General features: G+C 44.7%; 1 long non-coding RNA gene across 13 annotated transcripts; it reads right to left on the bottom strand.

The window, feature by feature from the left end:
* Positions 1–1,060: 1,060 nt before the first annotated feature.
* On the bottom strand, positions 1,061–4,494 carry LOC133727532 (uncharacterized). 13 transcript variants are annotated; one of them, XR_009855232.1, is made up of 11 exons: positions 4,299–4,489; positions 4,109–4,194; positions 3,862–4,018; positions 3,448–3,625; positions 3,244–3,340; positions 2,917–2,952; positions 2,599–2,827; positions 2,369–2,432; positions 2,063–2,128; positions 1,517–1,664; positions 1,061–1,276 (listed from the first exon to the last, which is right to left on the bottom strand). It is a non-coding gene; the product is annotated as an uncharacterized LOC133727532 (long non-coding RNA). The 13 variants fall into 13 exon arrangements; XR_009855231.1 differs by having other exon boundaries at positions 2,921–2,952; XR_009855227.1 differs by having other exon boundaries at positions 3,248–3,340; positions 4,299–4,488.
* Positions 4,495–6,842: the final 2,348 nt, after the last annotated feature.

The following is a 6,842-nucleotide window of genomic DNA, read 5'->3' as shown; positions in this document are numbered from 1 at the left end:
GGTGAGCGGATCTATACTTGTGATATTTCCAAAGCCCCCTGTTACCTGTCAAATAAAATACAAAGGGCGTTAGAGGGAGACCGCGTTGGGCGGTCTTCGACTCTCCGATGCCTAAGTTAGTCAATGTATTATGTTGACAAAGTAACAATGGGTAAGTATTGAATGCGTAATTAATGAGGAGAGAGGAGAGAACCTTTTATAGGTGAGGAGGATGTTAATCTTCTCTTTGTTTTCGATGTGGGACTGATAAGCTTCAGTTCTCAGTAACGGAAGCTTCTGATGCCATCTTGGAACGGCGCGTGGCGGCGCGTCGCCGCCGATCTGGAGGTGATCCGACGTTGGGGCTGTAACCCGCCTGGCGGTGTGTCTGCATGCCATTCCTTTGGTTGGAATTAATACATTTGGCGGTACAATGAGCGTAGCCCATTAGAGCTAATTATGTTTGCAAATGTACATGTATGTACAAGTCCCCCAAGTCCCCAGTCAAGGAGGGCAATCTTGGTTGGGGAGTTGATCGGCGGTTTGAAGCGTTTCTTCCGCTAGATTTTGCAAAAGCATAATTAGCGTCAGTGCGTTGTCAACCATGGATTTATTGAGCAAACGCTTTATACCCTTTCGGGTGGGCCCCTGCAAGGCCCCCCAGGGAGTCCCCCCACTCCCCGGCTAAGATCACTACAAAAAAAAATTGCAATGGCCACGGCGCAATGCCGTAGCAAAAGCCTCTTTTGCCGTCGCAAAAGAGCATTGGCGACGGCTCTGCGACGGCAATTCTTCCGACGCCGTTGGTGGCGTCGCCAATGGTATTTGCCACGGCAATTCGCCGTCGCAAGACTATTAGCGACGACAAAACGTTTGCCGTCGCAAGAATTTTGCGACTGCAAAATGCCGTCGCAAATACCAATGGCGACGCCACCAACCGCTACTGAAGTTTTTTGCCGTCGCCAAAAGTCATTTGCTACGGCAAAAATGCCGTCGCAAAAATATTATTTATGAATAAAAAAAAATCAGCATGCAAATGCATGCCGATTTTTTTTTTTTTTTTTTTAATGAATGAAAACTATACAAAAAGGAATGAAGCTTATATAAAAGGAAATGTTACACTTTGATTTTCCCCATAAATGTTACAAAATGAATGAAGCTTCTACCAAAATTTACAAGATCGATAATTAAGCTTTACAAGTTAGTTATTTTCCTCTAGCTACTTCAAGATGAACTTTGCAGGGATCTTCCTCGATCTACTTCATGTACCAATTACTCTAGTGTTGTTGCAAGCCTCCTATAACAGAGTCAGAAATCTTCAAGCATTCATTAAAGAAATAAAAAGCTGGAAAATTAATGGGAGATGTACACATGACATAGATATTGTTCATACCAGTACATACAATTAATATTTCACTTGAACTCTTAATTATTTTTTGACATTTTGAGTCAGCAAGTGTGCTAAATCCAGGTCTTTCTACGATTAAAGCTAGAGTAGTCGATTTGAAGAATGCTAAATCCATAGTTCCATACTTACCTCGAAATATGTCTGAATTTCCATTCATTATATATCATGAAGATCCCTTCCAATTAGTTCCTGAATAGGGGGCTGCTGCAAAAATGCCTTTGATATCTTACTTTGAGAAGCCTTTGATACGCTATCAATAGCATCCTACATATCTCCACTGCAACATAATTACAAAAATGTATGTTAATACACGATACATGGCACATGATTATTGATAACTCATATGTACCAAGAAGCAATAAAGACACCAAGACCATAATCTTAAACCTTCTAGCCTTTTCATAGAAAGTTCTCAATTGCATAAATACCATACCACGGTATTATTGATTCCATTTTCTAAGCTATAAACTTATTTGAAACTCAGCCCACATATCACCTATACCATAATAACTAAGACAGATTTTCTTAAGGCAAATCATGAATTTTGGCAGCGGCAAAAGAAAGAAGCAAAACAAAGTTCCATCTGGAACTATGTGATTTGCCCTTGTAGAGCAGTCATATTTCGAAATGTAATCTCTATGATCCCAAACTTAGGACATAAGCAAAAGTAATTACCGTGTATAATCCCGGTAGTTAATGTACTTTATTGGCCTTTTGATCTTTCTTTTGCTAGTCCTCAACCTGATATCAAAAGTTTTACATTAGTGCAACTGAGCAATATAACACTACTATTAATCGATTAAATTACAAAACGTACTACATAGCAGCATCTTAATCCAAAACTTAATAGATGCAACCACATATGGATGTCCACATCAAAACACACAAGCATCTAAATCATGCAGAACCACGCAACATTCCTTACTTGTAGAGTAAACCAATAAGCCATAATCAAAATACAAACATTATTCCTTACTTTACCTGTTAAAAACTTTAACATTTAAACATGCCAACAGCTACTAGCAACTTAAGTTGAGCATGTGTTCTGCCAAGTAAAAAAAAAACAATGATTAAATAACACAGATTCACACAAAATAACTCAAACATGAAATGGTAAGAAATTAAAAGGAACAAAATGCGGCATGTAATGAAAAGCATAATGGAAATTGCCTTTGAAGTTCAAGGTGCAGTAAGCATGCAACACCCCCTACCATGTCTGTAAAGATCTAGAAGACTCCTACAGTGGCTCATGCTCACTAGTTGCCAACCTCTTCCATCCCACTCACCCAACCCCTGAAAAATAAAGTAAGGGCATTACAATGTATCATAGACTTCAAAAAGAAGGGACATTCAGGTCCTAGATTTTCCAGGATATGTTGCAGTTGGTTTCTGACAGAAGATTTTTCATGATAGTTGGACTTCGTGATCTTACGCTTATAGCTAGTCAATCAATCAACAAGAGATCAACATTAGATACTTCACCCATTAACGCACTGAAGCTAACTTACAGAACATTTTAGAAAATTTACCTACCCTCCATTCCTCAGTGGATCCCCAGCATTTTTCTGTTCGCAAAACATCAAATTTACCCAGTCAACTATTTGTTTCGTTAATTGCAAAACACCACTTAAACTATTAGCATATGAATCATTGAATCATGAAACGCAGCAGTGGCAAACAACAAGTTCATTGGGTCATTTTATCAAACATGTAAATAACCAACTAACGAGCAGGAAAAACAAACTAGAAAAACCAAGAGCAGAGAGCAGAGCAGAGAAGATTGATTCTCTAAGCTCCAAGAATCACAGTGAGGATTAGAACAAGCATTGTTAATTAGTACGGAAAAGGGTTCTCACTCACTCTCTTGGGAATTGGACTCAATGGACTTTTCTACTTCCAAGGCCTGAACCCATTTTGGGTGGTCTCCTCCAATGTCTCTCTGTGCTGCTCCACCTGCCAATTCAACAACCAAAGCTATATTCAACCAACACACCCACAACCTTATCACCAACTCCATCAAATACAGACTATATAGAAATCAGAGAGAGAGAGAGAGATACCGGATGAAGGGTGAAATCGTCAAATGGAGTTGAAGTAGTAGGGACAGGGAGCTTGGGGAAGGTCGTGTGCTCTTCGTCTTCCTGGAAATACTGGAAGAAATTCTCCTCCAGATTCATGAATTCCCCAAGAAATTCTCCTCCAGTCAAGAAATTCTCCACCATGGCTATGACGATGAGACTGATTCAATAATTGGTGATCATATCAGTAACTACACACAGAGAGATGAGATAGTAATAAAAAATTAACAAATAACAACTATGAAGTATGAACAAAACTGGAAAAACTGAAATCGAACCCAGAAATGGAAGACTGGAAGTATCGAATGAAGTCACTGAACCCAGCCTTACCCAGAAATCCAAATCCGAAATTGAACCATCAAGTCTGTAAGTAAAGTGAGTAACCAAGCAACTTACCCAGAAATCCGAAATCGAACCCAGCCTTCAAGCCTTCAAGAATCTGAAATCAAAAACTGAAATCGAAGTATCGATTGAACCCAGCCTTCAAGCCTTCCAGTAAGCCTTCAAGAACCCAGAAATCTGCTTGAGCCTTGACTCTTAAGGACACTGCAAACTGAAAACCCAGTAACGCAGTCGCAGTAAGAGACCGATCGATTGAAGTTCATAAAGAGTGAAAAACACAAACCCATAAACCCAGACTTACCAGTTACCACCGTCAGTCCGTCATCGTCGAAGAGAGAAAAGGCCGTGCCGGAGAGAGAGAGGACCCAGAGGAGAGACGGAGAGAGGCTGTGCGGCGAGTGTTTAGGTCTCGGGTTTGGTTTTGTCGATATATATATATATATATATATATACATGAGTGAGGAATAAGAAGATGAAGATAGATGAGTTACCTAAGAGGAAGACGGAGGAAGATGACAATGGAATGAGGTTCTCTGTGTGTCTGCCCTGTGACGAGAGGAAGAGAACGAGAGAGATTTCCTGATCTGTTTTATCATTTTTCTTTCTTTCTTTTTTTCCCTCATACTCGCATCTTATTACCTAAAACAAGCGACGGCATCATACTGCTGAAGCAAACCTATTATACTTTTGCGACTACATGCTTTGCCGTAGCAAATATAGGAGCTTTGGCGACGGCAATTGAGTACCGACGCTAACCATGTGTAGCATATATGCTACGGCTCTCCTTTGCCGTCGCTAACCAATTTTTATTTTTGCGACGCCTTGTTTCCCGTAGCAAATCTATGACCAATGGCGACGGCATTTTTACGCCGACGCTAACTGCGGTGGCCATTGCAATTATTTTTTGTAGTGGATGGACCTCCGGCAGGTCGGTAATTTGTGTGGTGAGGGGGAGCTGCACGGAGCAGAGGGTGTTAGGTAGCGAGCCCAATCTTAGTACCCAAGTGACGGGGGTCAACGTACCTGATCAGGGTCGTCGTAGACTGTTGACTAGTCCCCGTGTCCCGTAGGGACAAGCTGACTAACGCCGCGTGGCGGTCGTTGTCAGAGTGAGGCGTGGCCTCGGGATCCGCCGCTGGCGGATGTCTACCCGCTGGTTTGAAGCAGGAAACAGCGTCCAGTAGACGTGCCTGGCGGTACGTTATGGAGCGGTACCGCGCTGAATAAAGTACGCGACTTGCCAGATGCAAGAGGGTTCCGCTAGCGGTGTGTGGTGTAGCGGGAAACGCCCCGTTTGCAGGATGATAAGGGAGAAGCTCCACTGTGGGAGACCGGGATGGTGACGAGATAAGTGAGAAGTTATGCTGGCGGGGTTTCGCTCAGCGGAGAGTTCGTCATGAGATGAAAAGTGAGAAGTTCCGCTGGCGGGGTTTCGCTCAGCAGAGACTTCGTCAAGAGATGAAAAGGGAGAAGTACCGCTGGCGGGGTTTCGCTCAGCGGAGACTTCGTCACGATGAACAGTGAGAAGTTCCGCTGGCGGGGTTTCGCTCAGCGGAGACTTCGTCACGAGATGAAAAGTGAGAAGTTCCGCTGGCGGGGTTTCGCGCAGCGGAGACTTCGTTACGATAAACAGTGAGAAGTTCTGCTGGCGGGGTTTCGCTCAGCAGAGACTTCGTCACGAGATGAAAAGGGAGAAGTACCGCTGGCGGGGTTTCGCTCAGCGGAGACTTCGGCACTTGGCGATGTTTTCCGAGGTGGTTGCTTCCATTAGACGCTTTGTCTGATGGTGGCCGACACGTGGCAAACTGCCAGAGGGTTAGCGTCCGGAGGCGTGATCTCTTCAGCCCGGCCGTCTTCTCGCCATTAATGCGAGTAATGATGGATTTTGTAATCGAGGCGTCGCCTCGATTAATCCGGAGAGTTATTGTGGACGTGGGACACGTGTACGGCTGGTACGTGATGTCGTTTTTTACTCGACGGCCCAGAATCCCTTTTTGTTGACATAAAAGGGGGGGAACGTAGGGAGATTTTGTCAGTTTGGCAAAACTTCAAACCCTACTCGTCTTCAAGCTCTTCGCGTCTGAGATTCAAGAAAGAGGCTGCTGTGTTTTGGTGGAGTTCTCATGCTCGGAAAGACGAAAGCGTCTGTCGTCGGGGACCAACGCGTACCACAACCTCACAAAGTTTAGCGCTGAGGTTAGCATTCTGGTTCTCTGTCCTGTTTCTTTTGCTTTGTCAGTTTCTGGGTTATTTGCTAGTTCTGGGATTGGTGTCTTCTTTGCTGTCGTGGGAGGGTATAAAGTGTGATTTGGGGGTGGGTTAAGCTGTTTGACAGAGAGTTGGTATATAGGGTTTTGCTAGATGGTCGAATCTGGGTTGAGTGTGTGTTCGTGTTTTGGTATTTTTCTGGGTAGTTGTTCTTGGTGTTCTTGGCTATAACTGGTGTGGGGATGGGTTAGACCCGTTTTTGAGCTAACTGATTTGGGTTTTAGGGTTTGGGATGGCTAACGTCGTAGAGATTTCGAGCAGTGAGGACTCCGGGTCTGACGTGTCGTTCAGCGCGGCGGATAGAATTTTTATTGACTCGTTGCGTCCGTCTTCCCGTGCAAGAACCTCACTGCCAGAACCGCTAGAAGTTGAGCCGCTGCAAACCATTCCCTGGGAAGTAGTCATGGGTCGTGGGTCACGTCCGGAGAGTTCTAGGGCGGGGGAGGCTGCCGCTGCGCAGGATAGACGGGAGGAGCGTCTGGCGAGTAACAGTGCCGCCAGCGGTTCCGCTGAAGGGGTAGATGTGACGGGTGAGGATACCGAGTCGGCATGGGTTCTCCAGGATGGGACCCCCGTTGATGAGGCTGGAGGGAGGATGAATGCCGTCGCCGTCAATCGGTTGAAGCGGGTGTACCGGTTGCCTGGCGTGGTAAAACTGCGTCCGCCGACGGTGGATGAGAAGGCGTCCATCCTTCCAGCAGGGTTTGCCGCTGTGCATGAGGCCATATTTCGTCAAGGGGTGACATTGCCGCTCGTGCCCAATCTAC

The sequence above is a fragment of the Rosa rugosa genome, chromosome 1 (assembly GCF_958449725.1).
Source record: "Rosa rugosa chromosome 1, drRosRugo1.1, whole genome shotgun sequence".
In the NCBI taxonomy this organism is placed as follows: Eukaryota; Viridiplantae; Streptophyta; class Magnoliopsida; order Rosales; family Rosaceae; genus Rosa; species Rosa rugosa.
The sequence above is the reverse complement of the archived record's forward strand: the minus strand, read 5'-3'. Positions and strand labels throughout refer to the sequence as shown.